The sequence below is a fragment of the Hesperophylax consimilis genome, chromosome 14, assembly GCF_061612785.1.
Source record: "Hesperophylax consimilis isolate HC1 chromosome 14, BYU_Hcon_1.0, whole genome shotgun sequence".
Taxonomy (NCBI): domain Eukaryota; kingdom Metazoa; phylum Arthropoda; class Insecta; order Trichoptera; family Limnephilidae; genus Hesperophylax; species Hesperophylax consimilis.
This window is the reverse complement of record NC_142849.1, coordinates 19,502,206-19,525,882: the sequence shown is the minus strand read 5'-3', so window position 1 is coordinate 19,525,882 and position 23,677 is coordinate 19,502,206. Positions and strand designations below refer to the sequence as shown.

The 23,677-nt window shown below is 34.1% G+C and overlaps 1 protein-coding gene across 1 annotated transcript in view; it reads left to right on the top strand.

Annotated features, from left to right (window-relative positions):
• Positions 1–23,677, top strand: part of LOC149418020 (progestin and adipoQ receptor family member 4) — a 213,130-nt gene that overhangs the window by 156,614 nt on the left and 32,839 nt on the right. The window lies entirely within an intron of this gene.

Below are 23,677 nucleotides of genomic sequence, written 5' to 3'. Positions count from 1 at the left end.
TCATTTTTATTTTAGAGTTAATTATACAACACCATTTTATTCAATAAATATTTTTTATAAATCATTGTACTTTAAACTTGAAAATATTTTTTTTAGAATCATTTTTTCAAGTCAATTTAAATCACACTACAAGGTGACTCTTCAATTTAATATAAAGTTGCTGTTCAAATTTGTATACAATAAAGCGTTAAAGAAAGTTATTAAAAAAATTGTAAGAGGAAGTTGACACTCCATAAATGTCTACGTTTTAAATAAACAAGAAAGAATGACAGTACACCAAAAACTAATGGGCGTTTCATACGATGGTTTTTTTTCATACTGATTTCCATTTGACACGTGTAATAAATCGTTGCTTTACACTATCATTATTTACATACTTAATATGTCTTACTTTACGATGTCATACAGATAGTTGCCACTATAGAAGAAATAATATTTTGAGGCAGTGCTAAATCGTCGAAAACGTAACGTAAAAATTCACAAAAAATTCTCAATGTCAAACAGTAATACAAATTCACAATCAGTAATTAACGTATTAAAGTATTTTAAACATTTTTCTCTAATTATAAGACAAAATAATATATGACGTAAAGTTAGAGGAAAGACGACAGATGTCAAATAATGTCCGATCCTATAATCCCAAATCCATATGAAAAGACTACCCCTGTAGAAACTGGATGAAAAAAGCATCGTCTAAAACGCAAATTACTTCGCATTTTAAAGAAAATCAGCACTTTACTTCAAATTATTGTTTTTAAATTTTTAATTTCATGAAGAAATATATTTATGAAGAAAGCATCTTTACAATCTCAAGAAAAAAACATATTTCATGGAAATTAATTAAAGCTTGGTTTCATTGGTTATCTTGAACCTGTTACTCACAAGATAAACTAAAAACGGATAACAAGTAATATTTGAGCTGCCTATCGTTTTAGCCCATCAGCTGAAACCTGAAATATCATTTCACAATAATGTAATACAAACATCTCTTTTCAATTTCTGATATACTTTTTTAGTTATGTATTTATATCTTGGGCTTATTCAAATTTTATAAATGGAAGAAAAAAGATTTGAAGAGAATTCCCGAGATAGATTGTTCATCTCTTTGTATATTTTACCAATACTTTATAAAGATTTCCATTATATCCAAGATGAGATACGAATTGAAAAGAATGTTGACTGCTATTTATATAATATTATAGTTATTCGAATCCCCGTAGAAAACCACTTACAGAAAAGTTTTCAGTGGCTAATAATATATTTCTATGCATGAATGATGAAATGTTTAACGTAAATAATATTTGATAAACAAAACGTTTGCCTTTTCGGCTTTCGAAGGTTTGTTGTAATAATAGACAAAGCAATTATTCTAACGTTGATCCTGAAAATAACGGATAGTCTGATTTCTCGGCAATTCAGTTCCTATTTAGAAAATAGCAGTTAATATAATTTTCTGTTAAAAATAATATACTACGGTAACTTTCCTGTCTTTCTCACAAACTAGGCATGTATGTAATAGAAAGATATGTAATACTGGAGCCCTCAGTGGACCATAGCCTCGCTAATAGTTATTTCCTCGGTAGCGGAACGTGACACAAATAGAATCTGTTGTACGTAAATAACACAGCAGGACAAGGTCATTTGGAAATTTGTGACGGTTGGGGTTGAGATAGGGGAAGTAGGAATTAACTCAATTTACCTCTTCCCCAACCTCCTACCCCTCCCGACAGACTATAGGTACCGCTGAATAAATAAAGGTGTTCCTGGCATTTATCAATATTACACCTGCAGGCTAGAGTACACGTGCCGTGTGAGGTTGCTACTGATTCCTTAATGGGTGAATGGGATTATTTTTACCCTCTACATGTGTTTTTATTGTTTCCATTCATCGGCTCAGTTTTTTTTTTCGAAATAAGAGTTTCCGCGTCGCACAGAACCTCGAAAGGTTTTTTTTTCACTAACCACACAAAGGAATCCCTGGTGAAAATTATTTCCATCAGGGCCTATGTCATCTTTTGGGATGCTGTGTGGAGGGTCTTTTTTAAGGAAAGGAAAGAGAGGAAGTTCTGGTAATGTAAAAGGTATGAGGGGTGGTTAGGAATCTAGGGATCAGTGTATCCAAGAGTGACCGACATATGAACATATTCCTCCCACTGCGGCGCAAGGCGATGGGTCGAGAAACCGAGAGATCAAAGGGTTTCCCCAAAGCAGCCTCTATCAGATAGTTAGCCAAATATATTGAATGAGTTGAATCATAATAAAAATTAATTTAGAGTCATGGTTTTATATTTTTTCTGTAATCACACATAAAATACAACGAAAGCAATTTTTGTCGAATTTAGGAAAAAAACTGTTTTTTTTATGATAAAAAAAATCAGGAAGCTCTCAGCGCTTGGGTTTGGTGCAGCATTGTTAAGGTGTGCCCCCACTTCAGTGGTTGGCATGTGACTCATGTGCGTAGCAATAACAACGTTCCCGTAAAGGCTATAATATACAGCCGGCAATTCCTCCTTCTCCTCTCCCTATTTTCTATAAATGACGCACGTACCAGAAGTAGTCGCCAGTACCTTATTCGATTTCGCAACTTGATTATACTTGTTCATTTTCACTTCACTTATTTTCTAAATCCACGATTTACTATCTTTGGCATCGTATTAGGTCCAAGGTCCAGATTCTCTTGTCCACTAGTACTAATTCCAACCATTTACAATATTACAATGGCGAAATGGATGACTACCATCGTAAGGCAGATGGGAGGAACCGATCCAATTCAGTACTGGGGCCAGAAATAGACCGCAGCGAAATTGGACCCCACCTCCACTGATTTTAGACTCACTTGAAACTAGACACCTCGCAAATACATTTATGTTCGGGGACTGTTTCATTAATGTCCAATAATTCCACGAAGTTTTCTGGATCAATCTTAAATCGTTGAGAAGACAAAACTTAAATTAAAAAAAATATCTTATAATTTAAAATTAAAAAAGTGTTAGAGTGTTGGGGAAAATATTAAGCAGATCCCATTTGACATTTGAAACCCCGCCTTTAATATTTAATGCCAAAAAATTTATATCTACTTTAATCACAACACAAACATAAATAAAAAAAAAGTGGGTGTGTCAAGCCTACGCAAGACAGAAGTGAAACTTCTAGTATTCCTCTCTCTCTATTTTCATTTCATCATCTCTATTTTCTCTCTTAGGTTAGTTTGAAAATTAGAGGTTAAATAATTCAACGACGAAGCATGGATTTGCTTTTTCTAATATTTTCTTATAGATGAATGACGTTCGATTAATGTATAGTTCCAAAAATTTTCAATTTATTCACAAGTATACAATATTACATAAATAACAATATTACAATTAAATATCTCGTCACTACTCATTTTTAACACTGAAATTCTGTACCAAACCGTATGAACCACAATTTATGAATGTGGGTTCTGTTGGTTTGTCGGTTTCTTACCTTTGTCGTCTGCGCCTCGAGCCGGTACAGCCGAGATGTTCCTGGTCTCGAGGAACTGTCTCACCTTACTGCAATTGCTTTCCTCGAAGGTTCTATCGGAATTATCCACATTTTTGGAGGCAGCACTACTCACTAAAACCAGCAGCAGCAAGCTGAACGCACAACACGTATATTTACACGGCATTTTAAACATATTTTTTAAAGTTTATAACAACTTCCTCGACAGTAAACAATATTTATATACTGGAATACGAATGGAACGGCAAAGCGCGCGACGCGAGCGCTCTCGACGGACGACTAAACCAGACTGAACGGCGGACGGACGGTACAGGAAAGCCCTGTCCACGTCTGTACCACAGCTAAGGCATGCGCCAAACAAAATTATACTACCGAGTAAAAAAGTACTTAAATAAAACACATAAAAACTTTTATGCGCATGCTAATGATTTGTTGCTTTTACTGAAAACAGTGAACGGTGAACGGTGAGCGGTGGTGGGGGTACCCGCATTTTCGTGTCGATCCTGACTCGGTTTTACTCCGTCCCCGAAAATCCATTACGCGCCTAAAGAAGTTTCACTTCAAAAAGCATACATTTTCAGACACCTATAAATTTGTCATTCTACACATGCTATTTTTTTGTTATTTTTATTAATACTCAAATCGTCTTACTAATAAGTTTTTTAAAGCCGGCCTTGAGTTTGGTTTAAGCCCGTTTTAACCAAACAAACGCCATTGTAATAAGTCAAGTTTTTCACTGCTCTGACCTTATTATTTACAATACATTTTTTAGTAAGGCTGTAATTGCTGATATACACAAAAATTAATTCCCTTTCTATTCCCTATACTCATGATTAGTAGTAAACTCATGGTTAAGGCGCTATGCAAAATAATCCAGTCATTATTAAAGTCAAAATTGTATTGATTTACCTGCCAACGAACAATGTCATTGGAAACCTAATACCTCAATCTGTTTAAGGCAAAGTTTAATGCCCAAACACTATTTTGATTAATCTTTGTAACGAATTCATGTACATTACGAATATCAAAAAATATGCTTTAGATAAATTGAAGGTTGTGATGTTTTGAATATCCACAAAAATAAACGATAAATAATAAACGAACGTGCTCAAAAAATTTTTTTGTTTAGACAACGACGGAAGATTTATTGACAGACAGGCCTGGAGTAAACAGATTCCCACGGGAAAGGAGAGACCGGAGGGACAGTCGAGTTTTGAACTTGGGTGCATTGACAGCCCCGAGAAATGGATACAAATCAGAAGTGTTGTTTGAAATTACAGTTAATTATTGAATTCAAATGGTATTAGAGAATATTGCGGAATATTGAATTAAAGTGAAAGATTATTGATCCGGTGTTTGTGTGAAGTGAAAGTGGTTCGACTCAGTGGGAAAACAATTAATAATAATGACAATAATAATAATTGGATAATTTGTAGAGCGCCGTTTTGTAAAAACCCACCTCAGGGGCGCCAGGTGTTGTGCAATCGCGATTGTGTTATAAAGTTGTGTTGATTTAAACGTGATTTCGTATACAGTTCGAACTAGATTGCTTGTCTTAAAAACATGAAAATAATAAAATAATGATTGCGTTTTTAAAACAGAGTGAATGTACTTAAAGGCAGGAAGTGTTTAATCGGGCTAAGTTATTGATTTGGCGAGATGGCATTCTATCCACGGAGACCGAAAACCAGAGAATCAAATAGATTATTAACTGTGGGTTCGAATCCTAACAGATTAGGGAGGTACAATTTTATTTACAGGAATATTTAATTACCCTTTTATATGCGTAGGGAGGAGGTCGAAAATTAAAGTGATTTAGCTATATAGTGTAACCAGGTAAGCTTCACGCTGAGAATGAGAGGTGCCTAACTGGGTGAGTTTTTTATATTATTTATTAAATTTCAGAGGACCTTTTTAAAAGACGGATACAACCGAGGTACAGGAACTAAGTTTACGACACCTGCCGCCCAAATAATGTTATCATTAACAGGGATGTGCTAGGCGAACCGTCAATCAGCTGTGAGCGAGAGACGAGTCAACGACCTTTTCATATATAGGACAAGGCGCGGTGTACAGTCAGTCAAAGGGGAAGTTTTGCTAGCGTATGCCGTCCCAAATTGAAAGCGATCGGATGCAACCAGACGGAACAAAATGAAAACTTTTCTTCTGTTATTTGACTTTCTAATTTAATACTTTTCATCTATTGTTTGACTTTCTAAGTTACGAATTGGGATGCACAAAAACAAATCTAAAGTCAAAAGAGGGAGATGGTAATCTCCGAAATAAAACTACCAACCGAACAACTTTTCTCAACAGGTACCTTTCGAGAGGTAGGCAGCCTCTTTAAATTAAATGCAAAAATCAAACCAATTATCCGTTTATACCTACCTGAGAGGATAGGTATTCAGTAGGAGTTACCCATACCTAATACACGAGGATGCTAGTAACCTCATAAAATAATTACTAGAACCGAATATTAAAATACAGACAGTCCTCATCCTAAATTTGGCATTTCGAGTAGACCTTACATATATCTCACATGATAATTGGCTGAATGGGTAGGCACACAACCTATCGTTAAAAAGCGGGCTAAATGTCGACAAGATCGTCGTGTGTTATCTATGTATTGACCTAGAAAAGGATGTAAATCCCCGACGGCGTGGGAGTTACAACGTTTTCTGGAGGTGGCACGTAACTTAGGACCTTGCGTGTCACATTTTCGCGACTAGATTCGTGACAAGGGATGTCATGGTTTTCCCCTTCTACACTCAGTAAAGTAGATTTTCCTGGAGGTGTTTGAGATTGGGGCAATTCTGAAATTGGTGATGAGACCTGGTTTTCTTTATTCTGGCGTGAAGGTTGCCGATTTGGAACAAGGGGAGACCCGGCCGGTTGTGATATCCAGACACGCAGATATCGATCGCCTTGCTCAAATTATCATCCATCAGTTTTGTTTGGTAAGAGGAGGAGTCAATCTTAGCTTGAAAAAAATTCATTTCCTTTCCTCTCCTTCCCCTCCCAAAATATATACATGGATGGCACCGACAACTAACACCACAAACTTATCGTATGTATATCACATATATAAAATCTAACACTTTATTATATTCACATTACCCTACGATAGGTAGAATCGAGTAGCTAGTGGGGGGGGGAGCAGGCGACTTAGAAGATAAGGTTTATAAAATGGTTTTAAAACACAGCGGTAATGGATTCAACTCACTCTATCTCAAAAGAACCAAGGGATACCACACATACATAAATAACTAGGTTCCTAAACCGAGAAACAAAAAACCAACACAACGTTCGGTGAAGCCTTTTTATACTGAACCGTCACGTGAAATGAGTACGTTCAAGGTCGTACGTCACGTAAACAAACTAGGATGTACACTCTTGAAGGGGTGTGTAATAAAGAAAAGACGGCAGGGAGGACCTTCCCTCCCCGGATATATATATAACCAAAGCCTTATGGAAAAGTTACCTACGGGACTTAAGGAAAATTATCGTAGAAAGAAGAGAAGGAAAAGTTTGAAGTAAAAAGGGCAGATCATTACAAGGTTTTCCTATCGCTTCGCTTGAGTAGAATAGAAATAAAAAAAATAAATTACTCAGTAAAAAATATAAATGCAAACTAGTAAAAAAAAATTTTTTTCAATAGAAATGTATGAACGCATAAAGGAAACAACTTTTAAAAATACATTATTATGGCTAAGATTATCTGTAACAGTTTCACTTGATTAACTTTTTTGCTTTCTTATAAAATTATTTACAAAATAAATAAAAACCAGTTATTTGCTTGAAATCGAACGTTTCTTGACTCCGTTTGTCAAGCGATTTGCCTATTTCCTACGATATAAGGTATACCAAGAATACACACATTTTTGGCTTGTAGCTTTCTCTTAATAAATCGTCTTAAAGCGGTAAAGATTGACGCTTCTATAAATAATTAAGTATATGTAATCACTAACTTTATGTCACATTGTAAATATGTTTGTCATTTTAAGTCAATAGTTTTAAGCCAGTCTTAATCGTAAGTCACTAGTTACAAGTCTTATATTTAAGTCATTAGTTATAATTAGAAATCTTAGTTGTCAGCCAATTGTATTAATTGTATTATATATTTATTTGTACAGCGCCATTGTGGTAATTTTAACAAAAACGTTGCTATACAAACCAGCCAAATATTATTATTATTATTGGATTATTGATGATGGTTTTCTGGAGCAAGATTCTATTTTTTTAATCAATTCGTTAAAGGGGCATTCTGTATTTAATTATAGTCACTAAGACTGGACAATTGTGAGTTTAATTCGAGACAAGACGAGACCCTAGAAAATCTTTAAAATAATGTGGGAATCATAACGACATAAGTGATGAAGTCGTGTAAATACAATAATGAGTGCGTGGCCCGGTGCAATGGACCAACCTACGATCGAATTTGCCCTAGCAGTCCTAGAAAATTGTTCATTCTGATGAACGTATTACTGAAATCTAAGATGTTTCTAGAGGGATCCCTCGGGAAGTTAGTAATTCGCTGTCTAGAAAAATAAAATCTGGTGCTTACCGCTAATTTTATTGCTGAAAATGGTTTCTTGAAAATTTCATATAGTTTTACAGAAAATATTTTATTTGTAATATATTGTTATTAATTTATTTATTTTACTGTTGTTTATTAATCTTAAATATAAATAACTGTGGATATCGGTCTAAAAAAAATTATATATATTTTTTTTTACTGTATATATGTATATATATATATATATATACTATCGTTACAAATTCATCGGCATTGATTAAAATGTGAGCCTCTAGTGAACCCCCGTTATAAGTGTCTTGTGTCGCCTTAAATTGAAATACAGCGTCTTTATTCAACCGGGTGATCTTTCAATCTCCAACCCCTCATGTGGTGATATTTATTCAACGTGTCCGCACATTTATCCCGCGATATCAGATCTGTAAATACATTTTTTTTTAAGAATTATTATAGTTTTTTTTAAATTTGAGTTATTGATTGAGCGGAGCGAAGTCCTGCTTTAACTCGACCATTTGCATTTCATCTGTCTGTCCATTTGTTTGCTACGTTCCGGTTCAGGTTCAAGGTGGTGGCCTTGTTGGGTATTACCTTTTTATCCCACCTGAGTTCGCGTGGTCGGTATTTCGACTACGAGCTGTCAAATGGGAATAATCATTATTATGGTACTTACCCATAGAATAAAGAAAATAACAAGAACACAAGAAGTGCCATGTGGGCGTGTTTTGTGTTCCAAATATTTGCCTTATCGAGGCTTACATTTCCAATACAAAACTGTTTTAACGAAATTCAAATGGGATGGAGTTGGATTGAAGATCTACCATGTCAGGCGAGTGTGAGACAGAACGCCAAACTATTGGGCTAAACCATTGACCAAATACTACTACATCAATGGGCTAAACGGAAAGGAAAATTTCTTTCGTATGAAAGGCACTTCTAATGTTATTCTTTATTTTGTGTACCTAGTACCTACCGGCCTTTGAAAGTTTGGAAAAGGAATTATCATTGAGATGGTTATCGGAAAACTGTGTAATTTCTTATTTGAAAGTAACATTCAATATGTTTGGTTTATAATTATTTAGGTAGATATTCATTAACCTACTTACGAGTCTTATGATTTCGGAGTAAATTTCGGTATTGATTTATTAAAGTAGATAAAACAAAAACAAAAAACTTTTTTGGACGCGAGGTCTACTGTTCACAGGACTACTAGTTCTAGCTTTTAACAATTCACAAAAAATGTATTTTTTACACTAACCGGACTAACGAAAGGGCTTATGTGATCTTTTCCGATGCTGTGTGGAGGGTCTTTTTTAAGAACAGGAAAAAGAGAAAGTTCTGGGAAGGTAAAAGATATGAGGGTTAGGTAGGGATCTAGGAATCAGTGTGTCCAGCAATGAAGGACATATGAATATATCTCCCCCACTTCGACCTCTCCAGACCAGTTGGAGAGGTCGAAGGGTCTCCTCAAACCAGCCTCTGCCGATCTGGTACGCCACGTAACTGGGGCAGGAGCATCCTGAACACACCACACCCGATGAACCCGGGCACCCCTGCCAAATCACCAAACCACTGGGGTTGACTTATGGCAGAGGTGTTGGTTATCCAATAAATAGTTTTCGGGGCGACGGTACCCAAACCCGCCTCCCAAATGTGCTAGAATATATATAAAAATTAAAACATATATTATAGCCATTGCGAGTAATTCATAGTTTTTATAATGACTTAGATTTTGCAACCCTATTTCGTAGGAATGCTGAATTGATAGCTATTAAAAAGAAATAAAAAAATCCTTAAAAAGATCACAACAATAAATTTCTGATAAAGTATACACGTGGAATTTTCATTACCACTAGTTAAGTAGTTCAGAATAATGGGTTCCTGTTTCGTTGTAGGTTGCCTTTCAAATGAATGCAGTTGAAGTGGGTATTTATTTCACAGTCCTAATGTAGTCAAGTCACGAAGGAATAGAAAAGGGCCAAGAGCGAACTGCATTGTTAAAAGTATACTAACTTTAAAAAAAAATTACCGTGGCTGAGCAGTTCCGGGTTGACATTTTAAAATGGGGTAAACAAAGATGTATGAGGAACTAGCATTCGTTATTTAATAAAAAAACTGTTACCTTTATTGTTAAAATAACTGCAAAGAGGAAGCTTTACAGTGAGAAATATAAATATGACGTTCAAATATATGTCTCATTATTATGTGACACAACGAATGGTGACATGGCTATCGCGTGTAAAATATTTATGTATATAATTGACTGAGCGTAGTGAAGTCCTATTTTTACTCGACCACTATGCATTTCTTCTGTCTGTAAATGTGTTTGCCCCCACGCTGTAAATATTAAAAAAAAACTATATGCTTCCTCAGAACAGGCCTCTCTAGTGAGGAGAACTGTGAAAATTTTGAATTTATACTTATATTATGCTTTGTACATACATCATGTACAAAATTCTCTATATAAATTAATTTAAATAAGATCAATGACAAAAATATTACGAAAATTTTAAGTTCTCTTAGTTTACGTAAAAAAAAATTCTAGTTAAAATACCTCACCAATATCGTAAAACTCTAAGAATAATATTGGTTTCGGAAAACGTAATTGATTTCTTTCAAAATTCTAGTGTAGGAATTGCTTGAAACGTATTCATAGGATTTCCCGTTTCCGCGAGGTAAAATGAACTTTTTTTTAATCACTCAACGAGGACATCGGATTTAGTTTAGTGGTCTACGATTTCACTGTGCAATAATATACGGATAAGTATAACTTTTTGAAACGTTCATTTTCAAGACGCCAGACCTCACAGTTCAAGAGTTTTTGCTGTCTTAGGTATCACGAACTCACAATATACAATTACAAAGGTATGATGCTTTTCGTCAGCCCTCATCACTAGATATATGTTTTTTTATGTGATACCTCCTAAAAAAATAACTTCTTCTGCTTGGAGCCAATGGGACTATGGCATTACCAATTAGGGGAATGTTGAAGAAAATCACGACGAACCGTTTATTACAGAATTATTCGTTTTCATTTTAGCAAAACCCATTGAAAAATTAAAATATTTATTTTATTAAAGTTGGCTCAGATGTGTATGAGTTATCCGTTTAGTAATTGAATATTCATAATACAATTTGCATGCTGCATATCTATATCCAATTTTTTGTAGAATTTTAAATTGCATAAAATATGGCGCTCGGGGGATTGTGACAGCTTTCATTTGCATTTTATTCTTCCGCTGCTAAATTAAGCGATCCACTTTTATATTTCTGCTTCTCGTTAAGTTGCTACGAGCAAGTTAAGTTGTATCTCTGCTGCGGCTTTATGGCTGGTAATAAAAAGGAAAACATATTAGTAAAAAATATTTCATATAAATGAATTATATATTCAATAGAATATTCTCAGAGATTTAGTGAAAATATTTATTTTTTTATAGTAATTTTATAACTTTATAATTATTATTAAATGAAACGTTTTTATATTTATTGATTCGCCAATCGGTCAAAGACACACTAGACATTTTCTAAAAAATGACTAATGATCCAAATGAATCAATTCGCTGGCGTTACGCACTGAATCTAATTCCCAATTTGACACAGAATTGATTCTTTTTACAAATTCTTAATCTCACCCTTCGATATTAAATATAAAATTTCATTTTTGTAACTCTGATGACAAAGAATGAAATAACTTTAAAGTTGAATCAAAGTGTAACTCCTGTAAATGAGTCTGTCATTGTATCTGCATACCCGCCATTATATTATATAGGTAGGTATCTTACCTACTCCAGCCATATTATAGTAGCCGTAGTTCCCACGACTTGATTACGAAAAGATAGATATTATAGCAGTGAATAGCGTAAAATCAGCCTATAAAAATTATGTTTTTTACCATAATACATCATGTCTAAGAACCATCCTCCCCGGGAACTGGCTGAGAACTTTAAAAATGTCTTTTAAAACTTTAAAAAAATTGGTTTGACTGAGGATTGAACTTTATTCCCTAATGACCGATTAAAATCAATTAACACCGCTATCGCTTGAGCAAAATCCTAATTGAAGCCAGAATCATAACGACGTGAGTCAAGCAGCCGTGCAAAAAATATGCGACGGGCGGCCCTCGTATATTGGACAGACCTGCTATTGAATTTGCCGTATCAAATCTCTAAAATAAAGTGGGAATTTTAACGAAATAAATTCTTGAAGTCGTGTAAAAACAAAATTCGGCACGCGGCCCGGCGTAAAGAACGGAACTGCGGTCGACTTTGCCCTAGCAAGCCTAGAAAATCCGTGGGATTTATTTTAATTATTTCTAATGAATGTATTAGGAAAATCAAATGTTTCTAGAGGTATCCCACGGAAGTTTACTAATTCATCCTCTAGAAAAATCAAATTGGTGTTTACCGCTAATTTTATAGTTGAAAAACCTTTTATAAAATGTTCAAATCGTTTTTCATAAAATATGTTGATCGCAAGGTCCTGTTTTTATTAATCTTATATATAAATTACTTACATCCGTAGGAATCCCTCTAGAAACATTTGTGATTTTAGTAATACGTTCATCAGAAATAATAAATATGTAAGCGTCGAGCAAACCCTCGTTATAAGAGTCTAATGTTGACTTAACTGCTGTAAATTTGTATGATGTCATTCAATTTCGTGCGTGAGTTTCACCAAAAGTTGATAAGTGCATTGTCATCGACAACGAGTTTCAGATCGATCGAAAGTGGGTTGATTTCCACTTCCAAGATTCCATTTCATTCATTCAAGAAAACGAAGTCGGAATTCAGATAGATGTATTCAAAAAAATAAACCTACTGGACAAGCGCCATAAATAATAAAAGCCATTTACAAGTCGGAAACAAACACAGTTTAATATGAAACGACGTGACGCGAAATAAATAGATTTTTTTTTAATTATATGTGTGAAACAAAACATAATTTATTTTTTATAAGCTTACATCGGAATTGTAACCTGCTTCTTCTGGGTCCAGAACCTTACCGATTTTCCTACGGAGGTTGTTAGTACGTACTTAAAATTCTCAGTATTAATTAATTTATCGCTAAATTTTACCCCAGTTTTGTACCTGGAAGTTGAGATTACCGCCGTGAACTCAAAATTAGCGAATTGCCACGAGAAAAGCCATGGTTAGCAAACTGATTATTGCGGCTGGTTCTTACTCCCCTTAAAACATTCAGGTTTTGATACACGGCATATTTGCGTCGCTCGTATTCCGCACTAATCCCGCAGTCACAGCCTCCCACATCCCCGACCCTCCCCCCACATTCCTCATCTCTCTTCATCTCCGCAGAGTCGTGAATTTATAATTCATGCCGTCTCTCGCCAAGATCGGGATTTCAGTGTCCATTTTGCCGTGTTGACGTCTATTTGACATTCTGGGCGGGATTGGCGGAAGGCGGCAATGGCGGTAAAGGCGGGAAAGGGATGTTAACTCCAAAATGGCGGTAATAACCGACGATTGGTGGGAATTTAATGACGAGAAGTAATGGCATAAGTACTTATTAATTTATATGCCGGATTAACTTCTGCGGATGGTTGTGGGAGAACATGGCGTTGGGATTAAATTTAATATCAGTAAACACAGATGGGCGCGCATGGAACCTTTTGTTATTTTGATTGTTCAACTAACGCTAAATGTATTGAAATAAATAATAATGCCAAATCTTGGAATATCAAGTATTTTTGAGTTTGAAAATTTTTTACTTAGAAATATCATAGTGCGAGTAGAAAACATCTTGGCCAGTGGTATGATCGAACATTTTTTGGTCTAGTAAATATCAGACCTATAAAAATGTTCTGAAATGAAAATCTCCTACTTACGAACTCTTTTTCGGATATGATTTTATTGTATAATGTGATGTCAATAAGTTATCCATAATAAATTGAATATACATTCCATTTCGCTTGATTATTATCTTTTTTTAATATTAGCGCGCTCCCTCTAACATTTGTATTTAGGTAGGTACATATCTCTCTTTCAAACCATATTTTAACGCTTCCTAGGGAGTTTTAATTATGAGATCGAAAAAAATTGTGATTATTTATTTCTATGGAATAACTTAATTGTTGTAAAAGCTCAAATTGTAATATTTAATGATTGAAGACAATTATAGCAATCTTTAAACGAAATTTTGAGACAGGAAAATCAGAAAAAGATACGGTCACATACAGGACTTGAACCCAATAAGGATGAGTGTTGATACCAAGGTAGAGCAGCACCTCGGCAAGGCGAAGGTCCTGGGTTGAAGCCAAATTATTATACTATTTCAAATTTTGGTTTAAAAATGACTAAAATTGTCTTCAATAACTTAATTTTATAAGGTTTAGGGTCGGGTTTTAAATAATGTCTCAATAGCTAGAGACGCCAGTTCCGATAATCCTTCAGGATCCGGTAATCCTTCAGGATCTGGTTTCGAATCTCAGTTGCAAACGTTACCTTATTTTTTATGTTTTTATCTGTTTCATATTTTCTTTGAGATTATTATCTTCTCCAATGATTAAATATAATACAATGAGGTTTATAAGCTTCAAGAAGTCGTCCCTAATAAATTGAATAATAACTTTTGTAATTATCAATACGTTTAGCGCAATAGTTCAAAGTACAAAGTATTAGATGATAATATTAATATATTAAATTCCCGGGGTGGTTTTAATGTTATTTCTAATTTTGCCTTCACAAAGAATGGCCATATTATCATGTAATTATTTCGCCCTTAAATGAAATTCTCATATCAAGTTAACCGCTATTAAACATGGTCAGAAATTCAATTTGGCATTTGGGGTTTTATATAATTAAATTTCAGTAGAAATTTACGGCACACATAGCAAAGGGGGTTTGTAGGAAGACAATTATAATTTCACGGACCTTTAATTAAATTATTTTGCAAAAAATTTTTGAATTTTTTGAAATTTTTGAAATTTAAAAAAAATTAAAATGATATATATTTTAAAAAAATTCTACGACCGAGAATTGATCGCATTAACATTAACTCCAGACATGCCTGTGGCGTAGCAAAAAAACTCCATGATCCCGGGCCAGCCCTGAACCGTGCGCCACCCCGTGCCAACGAATTTTTGAAAACACGCAATGAATAAAGGTCATGAAGCACCATTATGTACTCACATGCAAATGCCAACATAATATTGTTCAGGCCTCTATTGGCCTAGTTAAGCGCATAATACTGTCGTGGTAAATAAAAAGACAGTGACTTAATTATGCGTCCTTACACGGAAGAGACTGTATTTTTAGTTACCACGGCATAATAGGTAAAATCACAAAAAATCAACTGCGTGTACCTTTACCTCTCGATAAAAAATAATCATTTAAGTCATTTTTTAAAGAAAGTCACTCGGAGAAAACTCACTGATATAAAATGTTATTATGTACTCATGTCGCAAACAACTTTTCGCTCACAGTTCATACATGTCGCTACTGAAATCGCGAGACCCGCGTCGCCACCAAATCATTGCTGAATTCTTGAAACATCAAAACAAGAATGCAAAACCTCACTCATAACCAAACAGTTGTTGTAGCTGTCATTTGTGTATCCTGTAATTCTTTGTTGAATGTTGTGTTCCTAGAATTGATCTAAAGCACATGCATTGTTCCAAACATCTGACATCAGTGAAGCCATATTTAAAGTCTCGGCGACTTGAGTGGCAACGACCTCGTTGGAGCGAGAGACTGGCGTCGCCGACGAGTTTACAGAATTTCGGGAACTTGTGCCTGTATACGAAGCCTCGCCCTCAGATGTATGGCGGTAGTCACCGAGATACTTGAGTCGTCGAGTATAGAATTCTTGCGTATCCCTGTGGACGAAAGGCTTTAACAGCTTTAACAGGGTTTACCCGAAATGGCCATTGTGGAAACACGCGTGGACCATTTGATAAAAAGCGTGTTCAAGTATAACGGACAGCGACATAACTCATATATATAAATATAAATACTAATATAATAATGACAACAGGAGAATAGGAGTGTCTGTCGTTACGGAATTTAGGCTCTGAGAACCGTGACCCTTTTTGAAACATATGTAAGAAAATGTATGGTTGTATAACGGACAATGGATAATGGACGAGGCTTTCATTTAGTTTTAATTCATTTAGTTTTTCATTTAGTTTTAATTTTCCGTTATCTCATCTAGTCCTTTGTGCCTAAGGTTGTAGGCCTACACCTGCACAGTCACCACCAGCTTTCCCAATACCCCTTCGTCTTTATTTTCACAAAGCATTTCTTGCGCAATGAAGCCTAAATATAAGTTTCCACAGTAATGAATTTGAGTGAAACATATTATGGCTTAAAATAATACATTCATACAGATCAACAAACGCTGATTCTGAATATATAAGTTTTGTCACATATTATATAATTATACATAGAAACAATAAATCATCATTAAAAAACGATTAAAAATAAGAGACAAACGCCCTGTGGTTGGTGCGCGGAAAGAACAGGTTCTTTATTATATCGTTGCACAGTGACGAAACTGTATGAATATGTACTAAGAAATACGTTACTGGAGTGTCAAAAACACTTTTTTGACTGTAAAAATAACTAAAATTAAGAAAGAATTTGTAGCAAATTTGAAATTTCTACTAGAATACGTACTAAGAAATACGTTATTGGAGTGCCAAAAACACTTTTTTGACCGTAAAAATAACTAAAATTAAGAAAGAATTTGTAGCAAATTTTAAATTTCTACTAGAATACGTACTAACAAATACGTTACTGGAGTGTCAAAAACACTTTTTTGACTGCAAAAATAACTAAAATTAAGAAATAATTTGTAGCAAATTTGAAATTTCTACTAGAATACGTACTAAGAAATACGTTATTGGAGTGTCAAAAACACTTTTTTGACTGTAAAAATAACTAAAATTAAGAAAGAATTTGTAGCAAATTTGAAATTTCTACTAGAATACGTACTAACAAATACGTTACTGGAGTGTCAAAAACACTTTTTTGACTGCAAAAATAACTAAAATTAAGAAAGACTTTGTAGCAAATTTGAAATTTCTACTGGGATATTTGCGATTAAATTTTCTGCATTTGGTAATTTTTCACGCCGGGTGCTTTGATGTAAGTAAGTTGTAAAACTTTTAGGAGAGTAATTTGCAGTTAAAAACGACCCATTCCACTTTCTCCGAGCAGCTGGTAGAGAGTACCGATATAACAATTCGGTACCCGTGACGAGTGGAAAGTCGGGTCCAGGGGGGTCCAGGGGGGTCCAGGGGGGGGTTCCGGGCAGAGATTGATGATTATTCCGCCGAAGGAGCGAAGTTTCACGGCAAAAAGCAGGCAACATAATTCGTTTAGTGGAGGAACACAAATAGCGTTGTCTGTCCCACACTTTCAACAACCCCTTTCTCTAAACCAAACACTTCTATTTTGAGTAGTAAACTATATATGTATGTGCGTGGGCGTATTGCCTCCTTCCACGATGCTGATACTACTTCTATATCTCTGGTTCGACGAACTCTGGAACTCGGATTTGCTTTGAATTTAAATTTCATTTGATTGACACTGGTCGATTTACCCCCAGATTCCTACCAGAACCTTCCGTTCATACTTTATTGCTTCCCAGAACTTCCTCTCCCTCCTTACCTTAAAAATACCCTCCACACTGGCTCCTTCAAGATGACATGGGCCCTGAAGGAAATTATTTTCCTCAGGGTCTCCTGCGTGGAACTACTACGTGGAAGGGTCTTTGCGTAGTATTTAAACGGAAAATTATTTAAAGTATCGTTTTCAAATTTAAGATACAAGAATTCAGACATGCGATAGAGTACCTAACTGTAAATTAGTAAATTTTCATGAATATATTTTTCTTGATCATTAGCAGCAATTTTCCATATTCTTTACATAAACTTCAAAAATTCTACAATCAGAAATTACCGTGATTTTCACAAGTTTGCTCTAGTAACAAATATCAACAATTGACAATATCTAAAACGACTAAAAATATTTAAAATGTGTGCAATTCCCCTTCTATTCATTCCAGTTACAGAATGAAGTTTTATGTACCAGGAATCCCACGGCGATGTGAAGGCACACGTCAGTGGATAGTGTACGCTATACGGTGTACGGTGTTTGGTATACATTCTCGTACATAATTGGCGAAACTCATCAACTGTATACGACGTGTCCGGGACTTTCATGCCCCACGTAGCTACCTCGTAATAATTTGTACCTGTATACCGTGCCCACTGATGAGATAAACTAGTAGAAATGTGCCCACACGTGTCTATGTGAGCGAAGTAGGCTCAATTTTACCTTCATTTATTACTTTGCGTAAAATCTACTTCTTTTTTAAAGATTTATTAATTTATTTTGTTTGTTAACTATCAAGTCCTGATGGGCTTTGTACTTAAATGATTTAGTGCACGATACAAAGAACAAAAAAACAGTATACAATGTATAAATAACAACAAAGAAGCCAAATTATTATCATAATTACATGGATTATTTAAAAAAAATTCAGCAAGCAGTTTTTAAATTGCAGATGGCATAAAATGATATAGTTAAACATAGGCTTATAATACATAACAAAGTACATGATAATTTTAAAAAAAACAATATACATTTTAAATACTTCATGCAGTGAATTCTTTTTATTTAACTCAACACCTCACATCTTCAAACCTAAAATGAATAAATAACATTGACACAATACACACAAGGTTTTAACGGACGGACTTGACTTACTTAAACCAGTGATTCCTCGCATTATTTTTGGAGTAAAAAATATTAACGAAATTTTGATATCCGATGACTTTATGTGATGTTTTTTATTTTTTTTCTTCAAAACCAAACCTCCCTTAAAACCCCGTATAATTTGCATAGACTAGACCTATCCCCTTCCTCTCCTTCCCATCATCCCATCCCCATAGGATATTGTAATTCTTTTATTTACTAATAATTAAGAAACATTAGTGAAAACCTATGATTGGTTAATTATTATACTTATTTTACAATACATTACAAAATATTTCCCCTGCCGGCTATCGCAATAAAATAAAAGTAAAGTAATTATATTTACAATAGACTATGCTACTATGCGATACTCCTAAATAATAATAATAAGCTAGATAAAATATTTACAATAGTCTATGCTACTATGCGATACTCCTAAATAATAATAATTAGCTATATAAAATATTTACAATAGATTATGCTATTATGCGATCCTCCTGAATAATAATAATAAGCTCCATAAGAGTATTTACAATAGACTATACACAGACATGAATATATAGACTAGAAATTAAAGATGAGGGGTAAAATCAACTGTTGAAGAACGAAGGGTGTAAAGCTGACTTTGATTCGTCAATATTCGAGTCGAATATTTCGTTTACGTATTTAGTTAAGACACTTTTATAAATGTTCATAATTTACTTCCCAGCAACCAACCAGCTTTGTGTTTCGCGTCCAGACGTATCTCAATGTGATAGTATATGTTTCTACAACTGATCCATATTATACGATGTGAATATGCTTAAAATAAAGTAAAATAATGCTTATATATGGAATGTAATACGACAATTGGGTTTATTCTCTTTTTCACATCTATTTTTACAAGTTTTCATACCACAAGCCACCATTTTGCCGTGTTATTTCGTAAAATGAACCGATGATGCCTCGACCATAGTTCGCACAAGAATGATGACGTCACGTTTTCTAAATTCACTTGAGGCCATACGCGAGCCCAGCCGGCTCCAATGGAACCGGTATGGGGAGTGGGGAATAATACGCTTTTTAATCACTTAGGGCAGGTCTACTAATATTCATATGTCTATGAGACTATGTCTATGAGGCGATCCTCCTGAATAATAATAATAAGCTCCATAAGAGTATTTACAATAGACTATATTACTATGCGATCCTCCTGAATAATAATAATAAGCTACATAAAAAATATTTACAATAGACTATGGTATTATGCGATCCTCCTGAATAATAATAATAAGCTTCATAAGAGTATTTACAATAGACTATACTACTATGCGATCCTCCTGAATAATAATAATAAGCTACTTAAAAATACGGGTAAACTTAAATTTAAATTTTTATTTTTTATTTTTTTATATATATATATATATAAATTACAAACAATACAAAACAAAATGAACCTTTGTCGGTCCAACTGGGAAGGATTCCCGTTTCAGGACAGCCAAATTGTGTATTTAGGACATAATATTCTTACATTGTTGATTGCATTCGAAGTGACAGGATGGTTTCTTTATCCTTGAAAGAATCGCAAAGTAATATAATTTATTACCAGGGTCAATTTGAATTACATTAGTAATTGCATTCAGAACAGATGAATGGTTTCTTTCGGGACATCGCAAGTCTGAGATTCTTTGCAAGGCATTTTGGGGAACATTTACAATTGCATAGTCAGAATTTACAAATTTATAAATCAGTATAAGACATATATTATGAAACCTATAGTACTATATTTTTAGAATTTCTTAGGTGATAGAAATTACACATCACCAGACCAGAATATATGCCGTATGACATATGAATTTCCAATTTTTAAATTTCCAATCTTTATTTATCAATTGGCTAGACATTATTATACAGTAATCGAAATAGAACCGCGCAAAATATTCGTAAATTTAAATTTAAATGATTTAAATTTAAATTTTATAATAACAATGAATATCAAGTTATTAGGAACAAAAATAACATTTTTAAATTTGAAATAAAAAGTGACTTTAGATCCTTATCTCTCATAAGTATAAAATAGCCTTTTGGAAGATACAAAATAAAATTTAACATAATATTATCACCGCTATTATATATTTTTTTTCTATCTAAGTACTTAAATAAGTACCAATTTTTTTTTTAACTAAACATTTATTAGTTCATATTAGATATGTGAGTTTGTGTTAGCATGAGTTCGCTCTCGACTCTCCCCATGTCCGGAAGCCAATTGCTAACCAATTTTCGCAACGCGCTAGCACTTTTCAATTTCCATGCTTCGGGAATGAGGTGCTCTGATGTGTTTGTAGCTACTATATTCCTCCTTGCATGACTGGTGTTGTGGAGATGATCAATGGATGAATAGTGGTGTCGATGTTTTTGTGTATGTAAAATATGTCGATATACTTGAACTGAAATTGTTTCCTAACGTTGTAGGCAATATACAGGTGCATGTATTTAGTTAGTCCCGGAATGATTGTTACAGATTAATTCATTTTGCCGAGTAGTTAGATGAGATACAGTTTATTAGGTGTGATTTCAGTCTAGTTAGGAGTGAATAATTTAAAACAAAGGTAAATCAGTTATTTTTCTTTTATTTATTATTCAGTCAGTATTTTCCTTCTGTATTTAATATTATTGAACAGATAATCAATATTTTTTGCCTTTTGGGCGTTAGGAGTCAAAAAGTCGTGTGTAGGGATTTTCTGTCCAGTGGGCTGTATACAGCAGCATATATTCTGTGTACGTGTTCTCGTCGCTTCTATCAGACTGCCATCATACATTTAGATGAAGAGACTCCTAGTAGGGCACTTACCAAAAGTTTGTCGTGCTGTAGTTTCAAATACCACTTTGAGGGGTTCCACTGTTTTAACGAGTTACGTCATACCCACGGATATATTTCACGAGAATATAAATTTTCAAACGACTTCAAAGTCCTATAAAGCGGCGACAATGGCTAATGGCTCACAAAAACATTGTTTAACCTGGGGTTTTTTGCCGCTTTTTACAACCGTTAACTACGTCCATAAATAAATCAACGCATTAACCGCTGTGCGTCACTATCGTACGGCGTGAAATATACATGGTGTGTTAAACTAAGTGGTGCTGTATTCCACTGGGTTTCCAGAAAACCTCAAACAAAATTGAAGTTTAAAAAAAGCTAATAAAAATGATTTTTTCGCTTGCCAAGTGTTTGGGTAAGTACCTAGTACCTATGTATCATAACCTAACAGCCCTAACCTAACGAAATATTTTAGGTAAGTATCTAGTACCTATGTATCATAACCTAACAGCACTAACCTAACGAAATATTTTAGGTCAGTACCTAATACCTATGTATCATAACCTAATAGCCCTAACCTAACGAAATATTTTAGGTAAGTACCTAGTACCTATGTACCATAACCTAACAGCCCTAACCTAACGAAATATTTTTTGGAAAAAAACACAGCAGCATTTATCGAGTCTCAATGGAGAACCTGGATCGTGGATGTTTACTTAATCATTTATATATATTTGTGTAAAATTATAAATATATATATATAAATTCGTATCTTTTTCACACAAATTTGTAACTGAAGTACTTACTGGCAAATCATTTTAAAGAGGACACATTTGATGTCTTTGTGCACCCCGATAGTATCGAAAGTTTAAAAAAAATCGAACTAGTTTGGAATATTAGCCCGCAGAGATGGGGATGAGGAAGGTGGTGAAGCACCTAGCAATTCATATCTGGCCACCAAACATGACTAAAAGCCATTTCAAGCAACATTTAAATTCCGAACGGTTGTCTTTCACCACGGCCATACTGATAATATCTACCGAAAATATACTGCATATTATTTTTAACCCTTTAGTACTTTCATCACTTTTGTACAGTTTGCAATGTTTTCTGTGTATTTCAAATGCGCTATAAACATCTTATTTTTTAATTTTCCGAAAAACAAATACTTTTTTAGAAACTAGATGAAATTATGTTTCCGGTTTATGCATCTAATATAAACATTACTATTTCGAAATAATAGAATTTTAATACCGTGATTTTAATAAAACGTGAAAATTTTGTCAAAAACGCTAACCAAATTTTTACTTTAATTTTTACTCCAATAGTAGAAAAATTGAGATAACTCGATATTTCGAAAACACTAGCGTTTTGTTTGTGGAATTTGTAAAAAAGCTGTACCTTCACTTTTATCTCATTCATATAATAAAAAATATTTAAAGTTAAACCGATTGTTACGATAGCGGCGTGAAATATTAATTATTCATTTTGGCTATTTTTAGGATTTTATTTGTTGGCATCCAGTATATATATTTGAGGCAAACTGAAAAGAATTATTATTTTTCTTTTTAACACCAAAAAATTACGTGATGGAAATTTTTTTAAAAATATTTTTGTAAAATATGGACGCCCGGTCATATATAACCCTAAAACGCTGGAGGGGTTAATGCGCCACGGATATTCTTGCGGTAAACTGAAGAAGAGGACTTTCTTCTAAAATGTGTACTGGTAACATCGCTGATAAAAGATATAAATCAAAAATCATCTTCTATCTAATTTTCAAGAGAATCTGTCTCTCTAAGTAAAATATAATATGTAGGTATTAGAAATTCTTCAAAATGTATGAATGAAAGCATTTAGGCTGCAAATGTTAATGGAAAGCTTCCTTTGGTTGGTTGAATTAACCCTTTCCAATCTGTCTTTCAGTTTCCAGGTCATCTTTTCTTCTCTATCGTTTATTCGAAGCTTTTGCTTAACACCTTCAAAGCAACCCTTCAAAAGCTCCGCTGAAACTTGATGGAAAAAAAACCAAAACAAAAATATTTTTCGCGATTAAGCAGTGAAGCATTTTACAGCTTATAATAGAAATAATTTTTGGACTTTATCTAGATTGGTGGTACCCAAAGTGGGTGATATCTCCGCGGAGGGATT